We start from the raw sequence: 24,181 nt of genomic DNA, 5'->3' as shown, positions 1-24,181 counted from the left end.
TTTGATTGCTGACGACAGCCTAAATTTCTTGTATAAAGTTCAAGACTCAAACTGCAATGACACTGCTCTTCATATTCTTCACGAGTTGTAAAACACATTTCCCAAGTCATGCTCTTCCCCATTTCCCTTTCATGCTGCCCTAGCACTCCTGAATTTTTAAAGTTATTCTTTGTTTCCTCTCAGAAATACATACTCGCTGCCTAAAAGACCCACAGAACTTGAGATGCTTTTTCTTTTTTTATTTTGCATTTAAATATGCAAAGCAGATGCAGATGTCTGCTTGCATTTTTCGACCATCTGCTTTAATAACTACAGGATGAACTCTACACTGACCTTGCTTTCCAGTCCCATAGTCTATGAATAAAGCTGTTTAAAACATGACTTAAATCCAACGACTGCTTTGCAAGAAACCCATAACTGAACAGGCCTGGAGTCTGAAGGCACACCATTAGTTTCACATGCTGTCTGCTCACAGGGAATGTCTCCTTGTCTACTCTGACATACCTGACAATGAATGAACAGTAACACCAAAGTTTATAAACACTTTATTTCTTTATTCATCAAGTCATCTTTTGTGTTAAGTAGCTGACAAAAACATACACCTTTTTGAAAACAACTTTAGAATCACCAGAAGATCACTTGCCAGCTAATACAATGCATATTTATACCTTTAAAGAAAAGTTTTCCTCTGTGCCAGTGTTACTAACTCCTACAATTTTTATCACAAAGCTATATAACATTGGGTATTTTCTTTGATCCTCTGGCTTCTGGAATCATGATATTAAATTAGTTTCCAGGAGTAAGACAACTCTTTGGTCCCTCAGTATGCTTTGCAAGCTTCCCTATTTCATCATTTTGAAGACCTGATCAGTGGTGCTTGGCAACACCATTCCTCTTCATATTTCCAGAGACTCCAGAAAACCAGCACTCTCCTATGAGTGTTAGGAAAGACTCAGTGACCTATTTTATTGCCACTTGTCAGACGCAGATTAAGGAATTCAAACCACTGATAAAAACAAGCTTTTCAAGTACCACTTCTTGCAGACAGAGGCGAGCTTGTTCTGGCTCTCATGCGGAGCTCAGCCCAACCCAGCAGACCCAGGCAAGGCAGAGTGGGCTGGGATGGCTGCACCAGATGGGCTGATTCTACCTGATGCCAACGGTCCATGAGGATTTTGCATCAACAGAAGTTGCAGAATATGGTTAAAGAAAAGACCTGTGCTGCCTGTTCTTGTAAGTGAAAAGTACAGATCTGTGGCCTGCCCTCCAAATGCGTGCTGCACCTTCCAGTGCCACCGACTGCACCAGGGAGTCTTGAATATTCAGCAGTTCTGAAAGTCGTGACATCTCCCTTAAGCCTCCACAAACGCAAACAAAGCTAAACCGTAAGAGCAAACCCCTGGACAAAACAAAACATTAAAATGTCTTTATTTGTAAGAGAGGGAAAATTATCAAATGCATCTCCAGTAGAGCATTGCCTTTAGCATTAACACTTATTATTAAACAAAATAATAAAACTGATTGCTCCTTAGTATTTCCACTGAAAATACAGAGCAGGCAATTAATGTTACACCTCTTCATGTCCCTACATAGAAAATAATTTTTTTTTCTGTTTTGAAAAAGCGAGACAATATATTTAGTGGTTAGCACCAAGTCATGATCACTGAAGGGATCAGAATGAAAATAACTCTACGTACAGTTCTTTCCCTGCCAGTCCAACTCTCCCATGTACAGCCTGTAAATAGGTCTCTGATAATTAACTCACATTCTTCTTCTCCATAGTCATACAAAGAAAAGTTATTTAGCCATGTTTCCATTTTACTTTACGTCTAGATCAGTTCTCATACATACTGAATATTAATGAACTACCAAGAAATAATTAGAGATATATAACATATATAACATACTATCCTATATAACATCATATATAACATACATCTATCCTTCAATACCCTTCACCTGAACACAAATTTTAATGTCTGCAGATTTTCATAATCTCTCTTAATACAATCTGTTCCTAATGCCAATTTCTGAACCTGCAATTTTCTCATACAGAAGACACAAATGTAAGCAGCACTTGTTTCCATTTAATGAGCGTGGCTGAAATGAGTGTGGTGACTTGATGGTCACCACACATTCAACAACACTTACCAGGACTGCCAAAAGGTTACAAAGAGATCTACTCTCTCAGGTATTACTTGATACCAGTAAACCTGCAGTCCTTTAATTCTTGGGCTTGAAATTAGCACTACGAAGTAACTGTGGGAAGTCACGAATCATCCTGCTGTATGGAAAGTTTGTGAAAATTACCGTGTCACTAACCTGGCATATGGTTATCTCAACTTTTCCTTTATTATTTTGTTGACCTGACTCCAGCAAAGAGCCGGAGTCATAACATTAAATTTTTTCATTCAGTCTGCATACAACCCCCCCCCCCCAGTAACTCTTTTGCTGAACAGCAGACCAAGGCACATGTCCAAAACTCCTCACACCATCAGAACATTGGAATGGACATACCGGCCATTTCGACTAGATGTGCACCCACCCTGGTATCCCACCTTTAGCAACAATCATGAACAAACCTCCAGAGAAGAGCCACAAACAGTAGAAGCGTTACTGAATGCTTGCAGCATTTCACATATTTAAACTGTCTTATGGCTATGTACCATTTTTCACATATTTTTGTGAATATGCAACTTTAGTGCTCTAGCTACCTAGCATCTATCTACAGAGGTGGATAGAGAGGGGAAGGAAGGAAAAAACAGTAACTAATTAAAAATTATAAACCTTGGAATGACTCAGTCTAGGTTTTTTGAGGCGCATTAATGCTTTACATTCTGATACCTATGTAAGTCACACAACTAGGAGGAAAGTAGTGTTTTTCTCCTTGGAGGTAGGGAAATCTCTTGCTCTGCATACTGCAGAGCACTGATGCTTGATAGGGAGCAGTGAGTGAGCAGATACAAATCACCTGGGGGTCCAGCCATCTGCCTCTCACCCTACCAGATCAGAGGATCGCAGCTTTAAACCTATTTCCTACCTCAGCAAAAAAATGTGTTTTACCCTTGGCAAATGTACTGCTAGATAGGACGCTCTTCATTTGCTGGGTAAAAAGACAACCTTCCTATCCTGGCCTGGGGTTTTGGGTCTTTTTTTTTTCCCCTTTAAGAAAATGGCATCTGCCTGAAGCTGTTCAAGAAGGCTGAAATGGTTAAAGTAATCTTGAGGGAGAATTAGGAAGCAAAGTGCAAGTAAGGTGGTCAAAAGTATGTAATAAATGCTATTTAACCTCTGACTGTCATTCATCATGGATGTCACTGAACATGTGTGGCATATACCAAAATGTTAATAAATTTCAAAAGGACTTTCCCACATGGCTTTTTTTGCTTCTAAATTGTAAGTTTGGCTGGGGTTAAGCTTTACTTTTTTTAAATTATATTGCATTATCTGGCTTAAAAGGAACAAAACAATATTTTACAAACTTTATTTCAATGTTGATAAAGCATAATACAAACTCAGCAATTGCTTACCAAATCTCTTCCCTCAAGACCACCCTGAAACTCTAAACAAGTCAAAAGGGCCACACTGAGAATAAATATCAAAGACATTGCCAACTTAGCTTAGTCTGTCTGTTTAATTAGCAGACAAGCTCATTAGCAGAGCTGTATAGGAGAGTATGCCTGCAGCTCTTGCTCACATCAAGGATTGTGGAGAAGTAGGTTGCAGTCACACATGCAGAAAGCTGGCCAGCACTGGCAGCAATAGCAGTATATGGCAGAACTGGGGACAGGGAAGTCTGTCCTCCTAACGAAGGCAAAACTCTGCAGCACGCTGTGCCGTAAAGTGAAATTTGGCATCTTTGGGGGGAAGCCAAACAATGGATTCAACAGCACAGAGCACGACCAGCAGAACACATCCTTGCTCTGTTAACCGCGTATATTTTCTGCATGAAGGAGGAGTGGGTGGGAAAGACAACCCATGTCCTCAGCATCTGAACGCTATCTTGTCCCACGGAGCACCACACCGTGAACAAACCAACACAGACACGGGTGGTAAACAAACACTACCATCAGAAAGCATATGCGATATATGCGTGTGTGGGAGGGGGTGAGTGTCTGCGTCTAGTCTGTGCAGGGTGGGGGGGAAATTCACAATGCAGCCATGGCAGCCTGCTTCTGGGTTCAAACAGTCTGTCACTGAGCAGCGCCGTTTATACTTACTTAGATTTTAGTACTTGTTCAGCACGCAGCAACTAATACTCACAAAGTGCTCCAGGAACTGAAAAGACTGTTTGCCTGAACTAAAGGCAGTTCATTGCAGCCTCTCCAAGCAGGAGCGTGTCCACCTAATTACTGCTGGGAGGTTGTCAAGCACATTTTAGCTTAAAGTACAAACAAAATCTTCATTTACAATAATTTGAGGATTTCTTGGGGGGCTTGAGGAGTCACAGCTGCAACTAATCAAATTTATTTAAGAGAGCAACATGAAACAGCATGTTTGCAAAAGTTCATAATCGCAGCAGAGTTAAATCATTTTTACGGAGCATTTATTTGAAAAGTTCTGTACACAAACTTTGAATATGGCAGAGAATATTTCCCTCGCAGTTTAGGTTTGATTTCATTCCTGGAAACCGCTATAAAAATCCTGCTTGCTTGCAGCAGGGTTCTTTATTTACGCTCGGGTTTAGTTTTAAGACCTGTGACAAACACCAGATTGCTCACGTTCATCACGACACAGGCAGAGCTGCCACACATACTGCCCTGCCTCCTGGTACTACCTGGCCGGCCGGCACGCTGTACTCCTGGCCCGCTCCGGAGCAGGAGGCTCAGCAGGTTTTTCCTCTGTGGACATCCAGGTCCAGAGCTGGAAAAGAGGCTTTGAACTTCACACGACTCCTGGCACATCAGCAGTTACAGTCACAGCATGACAATCACACCTTAAAATGATGATCCTTGCACCGATGTTATTCTTCCCCTTCCACAAAGACCAACCCTATACTTGTTGCCTGCACAAAGACAAGTCCTGGTCATCTCAGCAAGAGTTCTGGGTCCAGCAGAGACCTGGGGGCCTCCTGCCTCCAGAGCCACCAGCTTGTCCCTTTCCCTTCCCCACCCACAAAAACCCTATCTTCAAAAACACAGGCTGCCATTTTTTAAAAAAGGTGTAATATATCAGAATCTAACTTTTAGGGATTTTAACCTCTGTGTTGAGCTAGGCTTTTGCTTCCCCGCTGAGGCTACCGACAATTTTCCTAAACAGTGCCAGGTGCAGGGATTTTTTTTAAAGGAAGTTTTACTAGTTCAGTGGAAACTGGCCAGAAGCCATGAACTCGTTTCAGACAGCTGACCAGCCAGCTGCAAAGGGTAATGCCAATGCCTTTCCCTCATGGCTGCAAACACGTCAACTCACCGTTGGCCTAGCAGCAAGGAGATCATAGAGCCCATGAGCAGCTTCCCTCAAAATGCGCATATTGTAAAGCCTCCTTCCCCCTCTTTGCCCAAGATTTATTACAACAAAATTGCTTGCTGTACTTCTTTTCTGTGCCTCTTCTCTCTGCACTGCTACGTGTCAATCTCTCTTCCCCACAGAAAAAAACGCCTTTCCAAGCCAATCACTCGAGGTGCTCAGCAATGATGGAAAACCTTCTCTTTACCTTCTGAGAGAAGTCGAAGGAGTCTTGTGAGATTTCCCAGGGGCAAGGAGGAGGGTGTGGGGACAGAGGAGAGTCCCATCTGGGCTTTCATCCTCCCCCACCTACCAAATTCTGTACGAAGGGTAAAGAAATCAGGCAAAGAGACAAATTATGTCACATGCATCTCCCCTGTGCCATCTGTTTTTTCCTCTCCAAGTTTCCTATATAATTTAGAAGGTGACAGCTCATCAGAAAGGAATCGTCCCACGGCATACTGCTGGTTTGTAAGGTAGTGAGAGCAATGAAGTACTGCACCTTCATCCTGCCCTCCCCTCCTATACCCTGGCACTTTGGCTATCCCTCTGTACCAGCACGGATATATACCTACAGCTATTCCCTTAATCCCTGTTTCTACAAACTTTCCACCCCTCAGCTTTGACCTTACAGCTACTTTCCTTGCTCCCTATAACCAATTTTTCTTTAAAAGTTACCCTACATATCTGTGTTTGTCCCACCACTTGTGGGGGTAGCTGGGATCCAGAAAGAGCAGAATGGTACCACAGCTGTATCCGCTTGTAGTTCCAAGGTTTATGGGTTTTTTGTTGACTTACTCAGTCATGATGTTATCTTTTCAAAGTAATGTTTCTGAGAGATTACACACACCAAAAGCACTGATATTCCTCCATAAATTTAATTCAACTTTATTAACCGGGGAGCACCTATCAAAAACATCTTTCTCTTCATTAAAATATTTTGAGTGAAGCTTCAGTCAAAAAAATGTGGTCAATATAAAGAGATACCTCAACCTGGAACATCTTAGTGGTTTTGCTTTGGGGAAAAAAAAAAAATCTGGAAATTATTCATAGCTTTCTTGCAATCTCTCTCACAAGCTCACAGAGCAGGCATTAACCTGACATACAAACTCTTCCAAATATTATTAATACTTCAAAGACACCACAAATATTGAAGTAGATAAATTCTGTATTACTTATTCTCCTCCAATGTATCCTTCAGCAGGACAACACAGTTTTCCATCTTTTGCCTGCTGAGGTAATGCTGAAAACATGCATTAAAGTACTCGGTTCAAGAAGAGGGTTTCATTCAAACTGATAAAAAGTAAGGATTTTTCCTGCAGTTAAGGGAGACGCCTTGTCCTTAATTTTCCATTAAGTCTTGCAGGTTCCAGAAAAATGTTTAATCTTTTTATATCTCACACTATAACATGAAGTTGCAGTGGAGTTTAAAGCAGAGAATGACAGCAGCGACTTTAAGACATCCTAGTGTTTTCTGAGCCAAAGCCATGGCCAAAGACAGTGTCCTTGTTTCGCACCTGTTAATGTCAATGGAAATAGTGCATATGTTCCAAGGAGATCACAGGTTCCATCACAAGAGCGTAACATAATATTTTATGGAGTATCCCACCTATTTCTTAAAAGATAATCTGTCTAGTTAGTATGAGCTGCCTTGTCACTCAGTGGCACCTCTGTTTCATCCTAACTGGTTTCACCACAGAGCTGCAGAAACCACCTTTCCTTGTCTGAACTGGCAAGACGTGAGCTGGAGCTGGCAGCGTGTCTACAGAGCCAGGGCTGCTGAGACACCACTCTCGGCAAGAGGACTTGGTGCTACAACACGTTCTCCATCTCTTTGCACCTTGTGTTGGTCACACTAAAAATCCAATGCCCTATCCAATGTATAACCTCCCTGTTTTCCAGGCTATTCAGTGAGTACTGAGATGGGCTTGGGACATTTGCCTATAGAGTCTGTGGTTTGTACTGAGAACTGGAGGCTTCCAGTCTTAACTTCTCCAAACCTAAAGTTACTAGCTTGCACAAAGTAGAAATCTAAAGAAACAAATGCCTGAAAAGTCTGGTTTACCAGCAGTTAACAGGTGTGAGTGAAGCAATCAGGCAATATCTTTATCTGCAGATGAATTTCCATGCATCACCAATGCATTTCCAGTGCATAACCTTCCGATGTACCCAGGAAGAGAAAGCTTGGAGTCCTTCATAACTCTTTTGCCACATCTGATTTATTTATGTATGCAGTTGAGTTGTTTCTGTTCTAAGTCTCTAGATATTTTAGCCATGACACATTTTAAACACACATATCTCACTATTTTTTTTTTTTAAAGTGAGACCTGATCAGATGAGACTGAAAGAAGTGAATGCTTTCTCTGTGAACGCATCACCTTTCTTCTACACACAATGCCAGCTGCTTGACAGCAGCTTTTGACCCAAGGCTTTGCCTAAAACCACCTGCAGGCTTGCAGATCTAAGACTGAGGTGTGGATTGAGTGGAGGGCAAAGGTGTGAACTGGGGTCAGAAGCAAGCATCTGTCCATAGAGCAATCTCAGGACGCAAATACAAATAGCCACCTTTTTTTCAGAAAGGTCTTCCCCAGATGGGAGTCTGCTGTACTCTGGCAAAACCAATTTGAGGAAGGCACAAATTTAAAGCCACAAGGGAAGTCAAGAGGCCTGAAATCAGCACGTGAGCGTAGGCATCTTGATCAGCCAAACTGTGCCCTTCTGCTGATTTCTCAGCCTGCGTGGATCTCAAGAGATCAGCAGGAGTGGGAGCAGAATTACTCCAAAACATATAAAACTCTCTCCATGGGTATCTTGCTTTGAAGTACAAAAACCCCCAAACAACAAACTAAAAACTGCCAAACCCCAGCAAGTTCTTTTTGTTGAGACTTGAGCACTTGGGCTTGAGTCCTTAATGCAAAAGTAACTCTTGGATGGCTAAAAGAACCACTTCCAGAATTGGCATTTTACCTGTTCCGGATCCATAATATGACTATTGTTAAGAAAATGAATGCTGGAAGATGCTGTGTCTCAAGCAAGACACAAATGGTTTAAAAGAAGCACTGCATTCACATGGGACTGACCTGAGGCAAAATCCAAATCCAAATGCACACTATTTCTCAAGAAGTTAAAAAAAAATGATTGGAAAATTGAAAATTAAAATGGCCTTAGATTTGTGGGTCAAACCCATTTCTAGCTGACTTCTCAGTCACTTTTAAAATAAAGAATTACTTGAATTACTATTTCTTTATTTGTCTAAACACTGGGACAATATACAGCTGCTGCAGTCTATTTTTCTGCATCTTGCAAAAACTTTATATAATTCTAAATTCTGAAGTTCTTTAAACATAAGAGAGTATTTAAATACTCTTTTGAGCTACAGAAAATATAATTCATATGAGCAAGGGGAAGTGCTAGAACTACTGCCAGAAACTATTTAATAGCTTGAAGCAATTTCTACCCTCTTGTTTGAACAGGAGAAAAAAAATATTGTTTAAAGGACATGGAATGTCTTTCTATCTCCCCTTCTCTCTAAAAGATCCAACTAATTTGCCCTAACTTAATCTGTGCTTTAAGCCTCCCTTCCCTGCGATTATTAAAGAACTAAGCAGTAAGAGAACAGGAGATCAGGATAGACCAAGCGAATGTTAACCTGGGACACTGTTCTGCTAATATGCACAGCCACAGTTTCTGCTCAGTGCAAATTGTATTATTTTGTGTTCAACTGGTTGCGCTTGTATAATTTGATTGCCTTATCTGTCCTGTAGGGCTGAGCAAAACGGTGCAACCACTGAAACTAAACATGAATTTATTTTCTGTAAAAGCAGGGCTGAGACATGAAAGCTGTGAAAGTATCTTGTTAGCAGTTCCTTGTGTAGGCAGCATGTCTCACTTTAATCATATGCATTACGGCCTTCACCCATTGCTGCAAATTCATTCCTAGAGCTTTTCTGCACATCAGTTTGGCTAACCCACTTTCTAATGTCTCTGTCTCTGCATAAGAAAGCTGAAAAGTATATTGCTTCTTATACTGCAAACAGCAAGACAACACACACGCGCACAAAATCAGTGCCTTTGAAGGACATGGCTTGTGTCCATCATTTCCTGTTTTTGTTCCATGTTTTCCACTACCGTAGCTGTTATCTGGACGCCTGAAGCGTCTGCACTGAGATTTTGTAACGCAAGAGGGCAGGCGACATGCGAAGGAGAAAGCACAGCGCATTTTCCTATTAGCTTTCACAATGTAAATAGCCCAGTTGAACAGGCTGTCGGAAAACTTTTGAGAGGCGCATTTCTCACTTTCAGCACAAAAATATGTGACCAAGCTCTTCTTCTGTTCTCCTAGACAGTATACCATTAGTTACAGCTGTACCCCTGCAGTTAGAAACTGTGTCAAAAGGTGAAAGGTCTTTTTCTCTTGAAATCTGTAGCAATTTCTAAGGCCACTATGTAACGGTAAGAAAAGTTACTTGCCCTCTTCCAGGCTTTGACATGCAATGTAATGAAATTGCAATGGATTCTCTCTCAGTAAATTCCATCCGTTGAAATCTTGAAGGCCCTCCCCCCCCCAAATGTATTTTGGTAGATGTGTTGTGTTCATTCTTACACAACCCTGTTTTTTAAGTGCGGGTACTTGTTAGAGCAGGCTGTCATGCGATGGTTGTCTAGAAGTAGGCAGCACGGCTGCGAAGTAGCACTCCAGCCCCCCTACTAACACGTTCTCTGCTGGTTTGCTGCTGAAAAATTTCCAGTGCTAGGCTCTTTGAAGCTAAAATATCAATTCAATGTACAGATGCTATTACAGTACCATGCCTTCTTCACGGTTTTGATATTAATTTGCTCATGAGTTAACTTCCTCCAAAAATTCTGTATTTCAGTAATTAATGACTCCTACTGAAGTCATCAAGATTTATGTCACCAATATGAACGAGCCCAAGGTCAGCTTTTCTAGACAAATCCCATGCCTGGTGAAATAAATATGGATGTGCAATCCGAAGCAAAACTGTGCCCTTATTTTTCTGTTTGATGTTAACAGATCAAAAGCTAGATCCTGCTAACCCATATTTTTGTGCCTCGGCTCAGCTCCTCTGCACTTATCTACGTGAGCAATGTAATTCGTTCTGATGACATAGCAATGTAAGCCAAGGCAACTTGTTTGAATAGAGGTTTACAGCTGGGAACCCAGATATTTGGATCTTGGGAGCCTGGCACAAAGGAGCATGTCAGGATCCGTCCTTCTAAAAAAAGAGTGCTGTAAGCATCCATGTAGGTGCTCCAGGTTTTGGAAAGTTCTTTAAGTTCTTTGACTGTGACAACAATTAATTCTTTCATCTGTTTCAAACTAAAACAGATTACTGACCACTTATAGAAAAAAAAAAGTCTAAAGAACTGATTTACTATCAAGGTAAATCAGCGCAAGCATTCTTCCAGACCCCTTCTCCGACATTAGCAGTCATTATACAGGCTACGTTTTCCACCCTTCTGCAGCACATCACCAGCATTTGGTTACACCAACATGTTACCAGAAAGGGGCTGGCTGAATTGCCACTCTCACACAAACAACACTTGAGCTGGGTGCTACTTGGGGTTTTTTTGCAAATGATTACCTCCAGGATTTCAGCTACACAAGAGAGCTTATGACAAACGCAGATGAACACAAAACCAGTTGGTCAAAAATGTAACAGCGTACCAAAAAGGAATTAGAATTTGTGTGTCAGAGAACTTACTCTATTCCACGCTTTGCCTTCAATTTTAGAAGTTTTCCTTTGATAGATACTTTAATACATGTACATAGTACTCTAAGAAAAATGTTCTCACAAATCAAAACTGCATTATTCTCACAGTCAGCCAGTCAGTCACCAGCCTTCATCTCTCACCTTCAGGCTATTAGCTCCAGGTTGGCTAAATTTGCCTTTTGGACTATACATGCTGTTGAACAAGGACAGGATCTTTTTTTTTTTTTCTTTATCTTGGGAAAGGAAGTGTTCTGGCAGTATCTCTAGGTCTTACGCTTAGAACAGGATAAAGCAAAAAAGAAGACACCACCCTACAATATACACATCTCGTGACAGAATTAATCAGTGTATCTGAACATGCTGAACTTCCCTACAACAGAATTAAAAGGAAACACCTTGCAGATAATAATGAAAAAGTGTAGTAACTCATGCAAAAATCTTTCCTCTTCCCACAACAGCTCTTTAAGGATTCAGTTCTTAATTTCTTTTTAAAGCAAAACAAGTTCCTATTCATATTCAAGAATAATTTCACTGGGTGAGAAAAAAAGCATCCCAAAGAATTACTAGAAAAAAGTTTGTGTTCTTACTTCTTCACAAAACCTGAAAAGACTCTCCTCTTTAATTCCTTTCCAAGAACAAAAAATATTCTGCACATTTTATTTCTATAAGAGAAGGTCTTACTGCACGGACACAATTCTTAAAAAATGCATTATATAATCACCTTCCTACAACAGACTACTCCAAATTAAAAAAATCAATTTAACTGTGGTCAGTTCTGATTAATACAGTTAGGATCAGTAAGTTGTAATAGCAAAAGCTGTGCATTTGTAATGAATAAGTACAAACTATTCAGAAGTGGAATGGGTTGAACACTATTAGAAGTTTATACACACAGTACCAAATTCTGGTCATACAGAAAACTAAATTCAAAAGTTGATTTTAATGCATGATGCCCTTCTTTCATTAGAGAGCTATGATGAAAAGCCAATACCATAAAGACTATGACCTGAGGTTCAAAATTGCAGTTAAACAGCCTGTGATCCTCTCTATATAATAAAAAAGGCATTTTGAATCAAATAGCAGGCTGCATTTCGCCATGCTCATGGAGTGAAATACTTATTCAAGAAAGATAATCCTGTGGGACTCAACCTCTACTTTGCCATCAGGCGACAGACACCGGGCTGTACCCTGCGTGTAGGGCAAGTGGCGGAAAAGCAGCTCCAGACGGCACAAAGGCATCCCACCCCATCTCCTTCCTTGCTCTGGTGTTTTGGGACAGGATGCAGTAGCATCCTCCTGGCCTGCGCCGACTGCAACCGCAGCATTTCCCACGCCGACCCAGGCGCACGGGCCAGGGCTCCGGCTGCCCTCCCATCACTCCTCCCCATCCACCCGCTCCAAAGGACCAGCGGGCAGGGACGTATTCTGCCCGCAGGCGGGAACCGGCTGCAGGCACCAGGGAGCCCTGCGGCTGAACGGGGGACAACTTCCCTCTCTCTCAGGTCCCTTCATGAGCGTGCAGCCCAAGCCAAGTTTCAGCCTTACTAGAATATTCAGGCAGTAAGATGCTATTCAACACGCGCAAGATTTGCAAAGCTAACTCCGTAACATTGCTATAAGGACACAAATATAACAATTACTTTCCCAGAAATTATTATTTTCTTTCCTTGATGAGATTAGTACATTTGATGCTAAAATCCAGCTTGGGGATGCAGAAGAACTCTTATGACCAACCATAAATAAACTGAATTAATTGTATTGAACTATAAATTGGTAAGGGCTTGTTGCTGAGGAGTTCAGTAGAAACACTTCTTTACTGTCCAACGGGAACAAGACTGGGCCTCTGTACTGACTAAACAATCACTTATCACTCACTTCTCTCTATCTTAGAGGTAAAAAATAAATAATAAGCAATAAAAATCATTAATTAATGTTAAAGAAAGTACAAACGTACCTTACAGAACTGCTTAAACTAATTTCTATACAGAGTGATTCTACATCTAACCTGAAATAAATGCTGAGAAGAAAAACACAACTGAATTTGTACCTCTACAGCTTTTCACCTAAGAAATTTTTCTGCTGTAACAATTTTCTTATGCAATCACCAGCTCCTTTCCAAAGGGAACTACAAAATGACCAGGGCAAATTACCTTTTTTCTATCAGACTGTCAATCTGCTAGATATATGCACATTGTGTGTTTAACAGGAAAAAGGATGGGATTAAGTTAATGTAAAATATACATATACAACAGAGTACGCAAAAGCCAGACTATAAAAGAGAAACTTCCATACTATGTGAGAGTATAAAATAACAAATACAGATTTTCTGTGCATCTACCAGCAAACAAAAGCTTTGTCATCTTTAAAATTAATGTGAAATTCTTGGACTTTAATTTGTTCAATTGATAGGGCTCCTGGGGGTCAATTACAAATAACAGGCACGTGTTCTCAATCTGCTTGTTGATCTCACTTGAAAAATTGACAGGATTGGGTAGTAAAATCCCAAGCTGATGCTTTAAAACTCACCTTCGAATGCAAGCTAACCATCTGAAGGTAAAAAAGTCGCTAATTTTCCAGATTAGTTCCAATTATACTGAATTCTTTAATCTAAACTGCACAGCTTTTAACATGATTCTTTGCTTGATGTGGATATTCAAGGCTTTTTTTTTGTGAACAGAAGATACGTAGCAAGCTTATCTGTGCAAGAACCAAATTGCTTTATTAGAACTGGAGGGAAATCACTTAATTCTGGAGACACTGTAATGTAAAGTGCAGAAGAAATGGCATTTAAATACTTGCTAAAACATGTGGCTTACTCCTGCTCACACAGAAGTGACGAAAATTTTTTCTCAATGGGAAAGGAAAAAGGAGACCACGATATGCTTAGTGAAAGATGTTTGTGCATTATTTTATATTACGCATAACTGACAAAACAATTAATATTCAGCACCACATTGACAAGTCAGTCTTCCAGCTACTTTCCTGTTAGACCTATTTAGTATTTTACCATTTTTCTCATTTGTCAAAAAAGCTATTTCTGACTACTCAGCTCCACATTTCTGAAAGTATGCATGTTTTAATGCTGAATTTGTGAAGATATTGAAACATTATTAAAAAAAATACTGCCAATGCCAACACAGTGCTGAAAGACCACTAGTTCTGTCTGAAAAAAGTTTACTTCCCCTTTTCTACTTTGTAATTCAAGCTGCTCTGCAGCTAACAAAAGGGTACGTGTTGTCATTTTATTAAATTTAAGGTAACAATAAACATTAACTCAGTCTCAAACATGACGTCATGCTGTATGTAGCTAGGCTAAAAGAGAATGTAAAACAAATTACCTGGATTGCTTAGGAAACCCTAAATGCCCTAATTTACCCAACCATTTATCAGTAGAACTAATGAAAAGCCTTTCTTGCTCTTGCAATGGGTAAAGGTAGCCATTAGTCTCTGAAGTGTACAATTTTACCAGCAAGACAAAACAAAAAGCTAATCTTGGGAGTAAATATCAGCTGGACGTTCACATAATAAGGTCCAGTGAGACATATCCAGAAGTTTCCTCTTTTAATCCAACTCTGAATAATGTTGGAGGCTGTTCTCTGTTCCTTCAGAGCTCTACTACTGCCAAAATAACTGCAAGGCTTGCAAGTCCAAGTATATCTCAAGCCTTTCCCAAGGCACCCCAACACTATCTGAGGCACTGAAACTATGGCAACCGAATAAGAAAGCAGCTTCCATGATTAATAGATGAAGATCCCAGCGACAGTGCCTAGCTAGGCCATAATTCAGGAATGCAGGAGGAATTAGCATAGAATCCATCTCAATCTACCAATAAAAAGTAGATTTTAAAAAGCATCAACAAAACAGCAATTTTTTCTCTGCTAAAAAAAAATATTCTATAGAACTATAAACTGTTCAAATTCTCATTAACATTTCAATGAACGGCTGCCTCGAGTGCAAGTAATGGATAAATGTTCATGAACAATGGTGAAGGAACCAACATAGCAAATTTCCCATCTGACTATCAAAGCCATACGTAGGAATACTCAATATATAGAACATCTGACTGAAGCTGAGCAGGCAGAGATAAGAAAGTAGAAATAATGTTTGCTGCAGTCAGGAATATATTTGGACACAGTTTTTCCTATTGTGTTGGGGATTCATATAAGAGAATACTTTTTCCATCCGCTGAACTGGAACACCTGACCATATCTATTATAAACTCCACACATTTTCATTACTACAAGGCCCTGTGAGTCTGTCAGGGTCATTGCAAAATTGATGAGCATTAGGAATACATTTTTTTTAAGCACATAATCAAACTTCCACTATTATCTCCAGTAAAAATACTAGTATTATAGTCCTCATCCACTAGATGGTCTCAGACTAAGGTGAAAGGGCATAATAAAAATATTCTTTATTTCTTTCCACTTTCATAAACATTAAGTTTTCACTAAAGGCAATTGGCTTTTTTTGCTCGTGTCACACAAAGGGTATAACCCTGCAGTAAAGGCACGGCTTTACCTGGGGAGGGTGAGGAAGAAGGAGCCAAAGGCTTCCCATACCAAGAACAGCACACATGCTGCCATGTCGCACGGTGTGCTGCAATGGTGTGCATCTGCCCCCAGACACTCTTTAATTCCAGCATTACATGAATGTTGTAAAACTATATTTCTGTAGAACGTTCCTCAGTAGCAGTTTTGCCAGTAGCTAAAAAAAAAAAAAAAACCAAAATGGCATGGGGTAGTCCATGATATGTGAATTTCAAGTATCTAGTATAATTACTCTATATAGAAATGCCTATTATTAACAATACTTTTAAAAGAAAGGTCATCAGTGAATGTAGTGAATTACCATATGTCTTCACTCTGGAGATACAGCAACTGGCAGTTCTGTTAATAGCTGGTTTATCTACTTCATTTTACATCTCTATTTCAGCCACTAAAGATACACTTTGGGGCTTGGGGAAAAATCCCTTTCATACAGAAATGACTCTGTATTCACGTAAAGCATAGTACACCCCTCCTTTTGGCTGATAAATAACTACAGTTCTATACTGGGAAAGACTTCAAGAGGTTTTGCAGCGAATTATGGAATAATTCGTGTTGGGTTTTCCTCATTTTCTTCTTCCTTTTTTGAAAGCTGTTTTTTTTAAAAAGTGATATCTACTTCCTTTTTTAATTAAACTATAGCTGGAGCGAAACTTTAGATTTCAGAGGGCATAAGTCTGGTAGCCTCATTTATGTTCATCTGGTGCATGAAAGCTGATAATATGATAATTTTATGGGGGGAGGCATAGATCTGTCATCCCCTTCCCTATTTCCAGTGGCCCCACTATTAACTGTTAGCAGCCTTTATAAGTCTGAAGCAACAAAAACTGCAAATGTGTCTATGCCTGTCTTTCAATGAGCCCCTCCTAAGACTTCCAGAATACCCTGATGTTGTAGGTGTATACCTCTCTTCTAGTTTTTCCCCCCCTCAGTTCCCATACCACATTTAATTTTGAATCCTTTCACATCTTCCAGCTGCTAAAATAGGATAGGCAAACAAGCAGCTTGGGAACTCCAGAAGACACGCAATATGTATAATTATAACACAGTAGGTGGCACTCTTCCCTTTAAATCCTAAAGCAGTGCCTTGAAGCTGTGCTGCCATACTTGCCATGTTGCAATCAAGACCCAAAACCAAAGCATCGTTCACCACGGACAATAAAGATCCCTTAACACTGTATAAATGTGAACATTCAATTATTTCCATGGCCATAGGTAATGGTTTAGTTGTCTCACAAGACGGCACATAAAGAAAATAAAGACATGCAAACTCCCGTCTGCCAAATTTGCACTTGAACTGGGGAAGTCCACTTCTGCCTTCACAGAACCCTACAGACATCTAAGCTGTTCCTTACTCAAGAGACTGGTGCGACAGGCCAAAAATAAAAATATTCCTATAGAAAGGTGTCAGGCTCAGGCCCAGGCTTTCCCCCAGCTGCTTGTTTCTGCCTTTGAACACTGTTCATGGTTGCCGTATGCTGCTGATCAGCAGTGGACTCCATGCTACCACTGACTGTATCTTACTGCCAAAATGATCTCTGTGTATGCCTCACCCACCTCAGAGTAACCCTGATACAGAGAATTAATGAGCATGAAATGCTCAAACGGTCACCAGTAAAAAGCATTGCTTATTCCTTTTATTTTTCTGTTGCCCCGTCAAGACAAAGCTTGTCACAATTTGTCAGACACGACTTACTCCATAACACGCAGACCTAGGTCTAACTTAACGCTGAAGGTCGATCCAGAGTACTCGCACCATAGCTTCAGGTCCTCACCAAGTATTGATTCCCAACAGAGAACAGTATTTTCAGATTGGGGCCTAAACATTAAAAAAAAGTCCCTATTTAAGTAATATTTCAGCAACTGCCTTTACTCTCAGAAAATTACTTAGGCAAGCAAGGCTTCACTGGGTGAGCAAAGCTTACTTGGGTGAAGGAGACTAGGAAGGATAAGGGCTAAAGATTTACCTCCTCAATAAATGAAGAGTAGGAGGTAAAATACTGGAGCATCTGTATCAAATTAGGATAGTGAAAACTTCTGTTTTAGTACAGTTCAACTTTTGTCTAGTGTATGCTGTGTCTAATAGAGTTGAATGTTATTTTCCAGAATTTACCCGGTTGTTTGTTTTCAGAGCTCTGCTATAGTGTATGGGAATCAGGTACTATACACAAAACATTTGTTTGGGTAGTACAACAATGTGTTCTTGCAAACAAGTTGGATGCGAGGCATGTATTAGCTCAGGTCAATTTAATCCTAAAACATTTTATGTCTCCCCTGCTGTAAACCATGTGAACTCCTTTCATGTGTATTTATGTATGGCTCTTCAAAACAAGATGACAAATTTCCCCTTCCCTTCACAAAACATGCACAAGCAAGTTCACAATCACCTACTTCCTTTTTAATGCAAACAGTTCTAGTCTGGATTTATCACAGGTCATTAATTTGATCTCTCTCCTTTTCTTTTTCTTTTTTCTTTTCAAAAATTCAATGAAGGCAACTCCTCATCCTTAGCCTGACCTACCTCCTTCTTCAGTCTTAAACTCCGAAACTGCAATCCTCTATTTACAAACATTAAGAGGGGACTATGGCTAATACTCCCTTTCATCTTCAAGTAGCTAGAGATGTTAGCTAGTCGTGTTTCTCATAGATGTTAGTGCCCAATATTTTTTTGGTTCAAGTAGTATGAGTTCAGTTGATAAGGTTGGTTTTGCCATTAAGTAAGAATATGCAGTTTTAATGTAGACTAATTGAGAATACAGAGAACATCTGTGACCATATGATTCACCTTCCCTGAAAGTATTCACCCATGCTGCTTCAAGCATTTGATTCCTACTACATCAAAAGCCAATGTTGCAAATGTACTTTACGGTATTACTTACTATTTTAAAATTCTTTTAGCATTCAGACGGAAACCTCATCTGGGCATTCTGCTCCTGAACTAAACTGCCATGAAAGCCAGAGATTTTCTCCAGTGAAGAGTGGTGGAGAACGGAGATCAACGTTTTTGTGCATAGGAAATTGTTTGGCTTTACAGAGAGTTAGTATATATTCTCTTTATCTTATATCTTATGAGAAGCTACCATATTAAAAACAGGTTCCTTTTAGATAAAATTACACCCTAGACAGTGAAATGCCTTGGCAACTGTACTTTTTTTAAGTGACAAACCCTCCCGATCTTAACTGAAGCTAGTATTTGCTTTCAACCACGTACAAGGCAATTCCGTGAAGAAAGGGGTTTGCTGGAGCAGACCCAAATTTCCTCACAATACACTAGATTAGTCTCATTAAAAAAAACCCCCAGAAGCTAACCAGAGCAAGATCATTTTGCTTTTCTGGTCTGAAAACAAATGGCAAAGGAAGCCCGAACATGATAACAGCTGCATAAATCTTACTCTGAGAGAAATGCCACAGACTCCTCAAAATCTCTGTTGAGTTCTGTGATTAAAAGAGCCTGACTCTGCTGGACTTTCTCAGGTTGATGCCAAAGGATTTGCCCGCCAAGCAAAGATTACTTGCATGAGAATGGCTCACTAGATGACACTTAGATTAAATGAATGCAAACCAAAAGCAGGCACTGAACTAATTTTTGCAAAGACAGTGGGAAAATCATGCCTCTAGCTACTATCTGTGAGGTTAGCTTAATAATTAAGATCGTTGCTGCATGATACTAAACAAAAGTTAGCAGAATCTATGTCAAATAATAAGCCACCGCATGCAGCCCTGTGACAGAAAATGGTTGTGGAGATTTAGCTCTTCGTTATTTACAACACCTGCAAGCCGTGTGTGCCCTTTGGAAGACCAAGCATCCACCTTGCAGAGTCTTTTTAAAGAATTAGCGTATTTTACAGTTTATCACAGAGCTGACTAAAGCCTTTATCTTTGCCGTTCTACTAGTGAAATAATTTCTGTCTACAGCAGCCAGAAATCCGCTCTGCACAGACACTGGCACAAACGCGCATGTTTACAAACTTCAAAAGCAGCAATTAGCTCGGGAGGGGAACAGGAGAACAAATTTCCCCCTGAACAAGCGGTCAAGGTTAGAAAAAGACAGAGCCATTTGCCTAAGGAAAACCCAGCAGTTACCGCCTTGCGACTCACCCTGGGAAGAGCCAGGCAGGACAGAGGCGGTGGCGGCGGGCAGAAGGGCATCTCCGCTGCGACTGACCGGGCTCCAGCCTCAGCCTCAGCCCCGCTGCCCCCGCCAGCCCCCCACCCGCACGCCGGCCGGAGCCACCCCCGGGAAACGCCTCCCTCGGGCAGGAAGGAAGGAAGGAAGGGGCGGTGGGACGGCCGAGCCCTCGCAAGAAGCAGGTACTCTCTCCACGCGTGATGAAGGAGACCCAAACTTTTCGCCGCCCTCCCCGGCGGCGGAGCGCGGGGCGGTGCTGACCCTCAGCCGGCCCCAGGGGCTGTCGGAGCCGCCGCCCCCCGCGCCTCGGCTCCGCGTCCCCGCGCTCGGCCGGCGGGAGCACGGCCCGGGGGTCGTGCGGGCTCCCGCTCATGCGGGGCCGCAGCCACGGCTGCTAAGGCACGTTGCCCTCAGCTGGGAGCCTTCCCTGCCCCTGCATACACGGGGACGGGGTGTGTATGCGTGTGGGGGGAAAGCCCTCCCCTCCTCGGCATCCTTTCCCCTCAGCAGCATCCAGTCCCCGCTTCAGCATCCCTCCCCACCTCAGCATCAGCGGCACGAAGGCGCCCCGCTCCCGGCCCCCGCCCGGCCTCCCCGCCAGCCCCGGGACTCCCCGGCGGCGCGGGCCGGGCGCCGGGCGCCGCGCCGCCGGCCCGCAGCCCCTCTGGGAGGGCTGGCCGAACAGAAGCTCCTTTGTGCCGGCCGGCCCTGTTATTCCCCCTCAGAAAAACTTTCTCTTTTCCGCCGTTTCGCCCGGCTCCCCCGGAGCCGCAGGGAGGAGAGAGGGGCTGAAGGAGCGGCAGGGCGCGGGCGCGGGCGGAGGGAGAGGAGCTGGGCTGCCCCGCGGTGCTCCCGCCCGCTGGGCCGTCCTGAGGGGTCCGCTCTCCCCCGGGCTCGGCGCCGGGGCCAGCCCGCCTGCCTGCGCTCACCAGCCGGCGAGGAGCGGCTGGCACAGTCACCGGCCCGCGGGCAGAGGCTGGCGGCGCCCGGCAGAAAGGGGCGGGGAGCAGCCCTGCCCGAGAGCCACCCTTCTCGCCGGGGCTGCGGGAGGGCAGCCGGCACCCCCCTCCGCCGGGGCCGGGGGCAAGGCGGCCGCTGTCCGCGGGGGTGGGCGGGGAGGGGGGCCCGCGGCCCCAGCCCACGATCGCGAACAAAGCCCGCGGCAGCGCCGGGGGCTGCGCCGCGGAAGAAGTTTCCTCGGTTCCCGGCCCCTTCCTCCAAAACGCAACGCCAGCCTTGAAAAAAAATTTAAAATAATAATAATAAAAGAAATTAAATCAACCGCAACCAAACTACCCGCATGGCAGAGCGGACACCGCGGGGTTACGCCTCTGCACGGGGCGCCCACATCGTCCCTGTAACAAAGACACCCCCCCCGGCCCAGCTCCACACGGCGCCCGGCGGCCCCGGGGCGAGCGGGCGCGGCCCCGGCCCCAGCCCCGCCGGCGGCGTCCCGCGGCCGCCCGGCTCCCCGCGGCGCCCCGCCGGGCGCGACCCGCTGCCGCTGGCCCGCTGCGAGCAGGGCTCGGGGCTGGGGAGGCGGAGAGGAGCCCGAGCACCGCGCATGCAAGCCGTGCCAGGGGGCTAAGGGAGGACGGCTAACACGCTAAGCAGTTGGGGGGGGGGGTAGAAAAAGAAGAAAAAAGAAAAGAAAGGCGAAGCCACGAGATGCCTGGAAAGTGGCAACAGCAAGCGCAGCGTGTGCACTTGCAGGCGGCTCTTCTCCTCCTCCCTAGGCGCTGCAAACGCTGTCGAGACAGAAAGCAGCAGCCAGCCTTAAACCACACACCATCCTCGCTCCTCCCGAGCCTGCCGGGGCGACGCGGGAGCGTTCCTTTCCGAGCAACCCCAAAACATCAGATAGGGATACGGACGGGGGAGTACTGTACCTTTTCGGTGCATGTATCTAGGCAGCTAGAGGACAGAACTAGCTGATGTAGTGTCCCATTTAGTAATCCATTTAAGGGGATCTCTCTGGGAAACTGGAGCCACTCTCTCCTTTGCAATCCTTTGTCATTACTACATGTGTGCTTTCCGGGGGATGGAATATTTAATATTTCTACTTTTTGAATTGCAAATGCAATTTGTTCATTTCCAATGATGGGCGAAAAGAGGGGAGGGAACAGGGAGAATAAAAAAAAAAAAAAAGGCGTTAGCAACTCCTCTCCAGACCCAAATTCCACTACGGTTCCACTCCAGCAAGTCCCCTTCAGTCGCGCCTCGGGAGGTAAGTCATTTCGGGGTCTCCTCCTGCTCCCTCTCTACCAAAAGTGCTCCCGCTGCGACGGCTGCTTCAGGAAAACTCCTAGGCTGGAGGCACTCGCCGTGCCACGGCAGGAAAGCGCAGTCGCTCCTCGCCCCGGGCTGCCGGGCATTGGACTGTGCGCGGCGAGGACTGGGGAGCCGCTGTCTCCCGCTGCCTGCCGCTGCCTGCGCTGCCTGCCGCTGCCTGCTGCCCGCGCTGCCCGCGCTGCCCTGCCTCCCCTCGGCGCCCGCCGCCCGCCTCCTGCCCCTGGGACGCGGCTCCGCCGGCAGAGGCGGAGACAAAGCCCGGACTGGACCGCGGCGGGCGGGCGGACGGGCGCGCCCCGCGCCCCGCCCCTCTTCTCGCCCCGCCCGCCGCGACAGGCGGGGCACGTGCCCGGCAGCCCCGCCCCGCCGGGCGGTGGGCGGTGCCTCCGAGGGGGCGGTGCTGGCGGGGGGCGGGGCCTCGGCGGCGCCGGGTGAGGCGGGGCGGGGGTCGCAAAGTCCCGGGGGGCGGGGGTGTGTGTGTGGGGGGGGGGTAGAGGGGGGGTGCGTGTGTGTCTGCCGGCTCCCGGGCTCTGCCGGCGGGGGGGCTCTGCCGGCTCCCGTGCTCTCTGCCGCCGGCGCTGCTGCCAGCGACGCCTCCCCGCCGGCGCGGGGCCGGTGCTGAGCGTCACCGGGCTTATGTCGGGCAGGTGCAAGCGGCGGGCACCCGCCGCCCCCGGCCCCCGCCCGTCCCCCGGAGCTGCCGCCGCCTCCGACCGTCACGGTCGTTCCGCGCCCGCAGGGCGCTGAGAGGCGGCGGGGGGCGCGAAGCCGGGCGTGCGGAGACGCCCACGAGCGGCCAGGGGAGCCCGGAGCGCCCGCGGCGGCGGCGGGGACACGGTGCCGGGCACCCTCCCGCAGCTCCCCGGGGGACGCGCCGTTCCTCCGCGGGCTGCGGGCGCGGCAGCAGGGGCCGCTGCGGAGCCCGGGGCTGCGGCGGGGCCCCGCGCACGCTGCCGCCTGGCAGAGAGCGCGGGGCCGGGCCGGGCCGTGTCCCCCGGGCGCATCCCCGGTATCCCCGGGGGAGAGCGGGAACCGGGGCCGCAGCTGGCGGCTGGCGCAGGTCTCGGCCGTCCGCTCGCCTTCCTTTCCCCCTTCCCTCCGCCCAAATCTCGCTTCGGTGGTCGCTCGCTGCGCTAATCCCCGTCTCGGAGCCGATCCAGCCAGGGGCAGGAGCGGGCGGCGCTAATACATTAATCCCGCTCTCCCCGGCTCCGCGCCGAGGCCCCCCGCCGCCGCCGCCGGTAATCCCCCCGGCCCGGCCCCGGTGCGGCGGGGCGATGCGGGGGCTGTGCCGGGGACGGCTCCCCACCGGCCGCGCACGGGGGCTGAGCCGCCCGCCCCGGCCCCCGGCCGTTCCCCCCGCCCCGCCGCCGCCGCGGTCCCGGGACGGCGGCCCCGAGGGCGGGAGGTGCTGCGGGGCCGCCGGGCTCGCAGACCCCGCCGCGGCCGGGCGGAGCTCAGCCGCTGCCCGCGGGCGCGGCCGCCGCGGGGCCCGAGCCGGCCGCCCGTGGGTCCGCCCCTTCGCGCCCGTGGGGCGCCCCCCGCGCCCCGCTGACCTCTCAGAGAATCGGGGTCGGACGGACAAGCTGGGGGAGCGGACTACGAGCTAAACCCGACAAAATAGCCCAAAGTCGGTGAGCTGGAAATCCGCGAGCCCGTTTCTTCGGCGGCGGCATGCAATTCCTCAAGAGTTTTGGCAATAATTTCCACTCTCTAGATCTCGCCGGAGTAACGCTGCAAGGAGAGCCTCTAGTTCTTTCAGCGCGAAGGTATCTAGTTTCCAGAGGATTCATTTACATGTGCAATTGCTTTAACATGATTTATACTTTTTTTTTTTTTTTTCAGACCAGATAAGTGAAAGGACAGACTGCAACTAGGGGATTTGCTGTCAGGCCACGAAGTGTGGCATTAAAATTAAAATAATTACTTGTTTATGACAGCTGTTTTTCTGCCTTTTATTTCCAGATAATGAAAGGACTCTGGGAAATTGGTTTTGGTTTGGTATTTGATTTGGGATCTAAAATTACACACACAGT

The 24,181-nt window shown here is 45.6% G+C and overlaps 1 protein-coding gene across 4 annotated transcripts in view; it reads right to left on the bottom strand.

The window, feature by feature from the left end:
* The window catches only part of SEMA6A (semaphorin 6A), a 118,069-nt gene extending 95,725 nt beyond the window's left edge, over positions 1 to 22,344 (bottom strand). For 2 of the 4 annotated variants that reach the window (XM_075526988.1, XM_075526992.1), the window contains exon 1: positions 21,743 to 22,342. The gene's annotated coding sequence lies outside the window, so the exon portion shown is untranslated. Of the gene's footprint in view, positions 1 to 19,822; positions 19,984 to 21,742 lie in introns of those variants that run through there. The other 2 variants (XM_075526991.1, XM_075526990.1) reach the window with 2 other exon arrangements.
* Positions 22,345 to 24,181: the final 1,837 nt, after the last annotated feature.

Source organism: Mycteria americana, chromosome Z (genome assembly GCF_035582795.1).
Source record: "Mycteria americana isolate JAX WOST 10 ecotype Jacksonville Zoo and Gardens chromosome Z, USCA_MyAme_1.0, whole genome shotgun sequence".
NCBI lineage: Eukaryota > Metazoa > Chordata > Aves > Ciconiiformes > Ciconiidae > Mycteria > Mycteria americana.
Note: the sequence above shows the minus strand (reverse complement) of the source record. Positions and strands in the feature narration are given on the sequence as shown.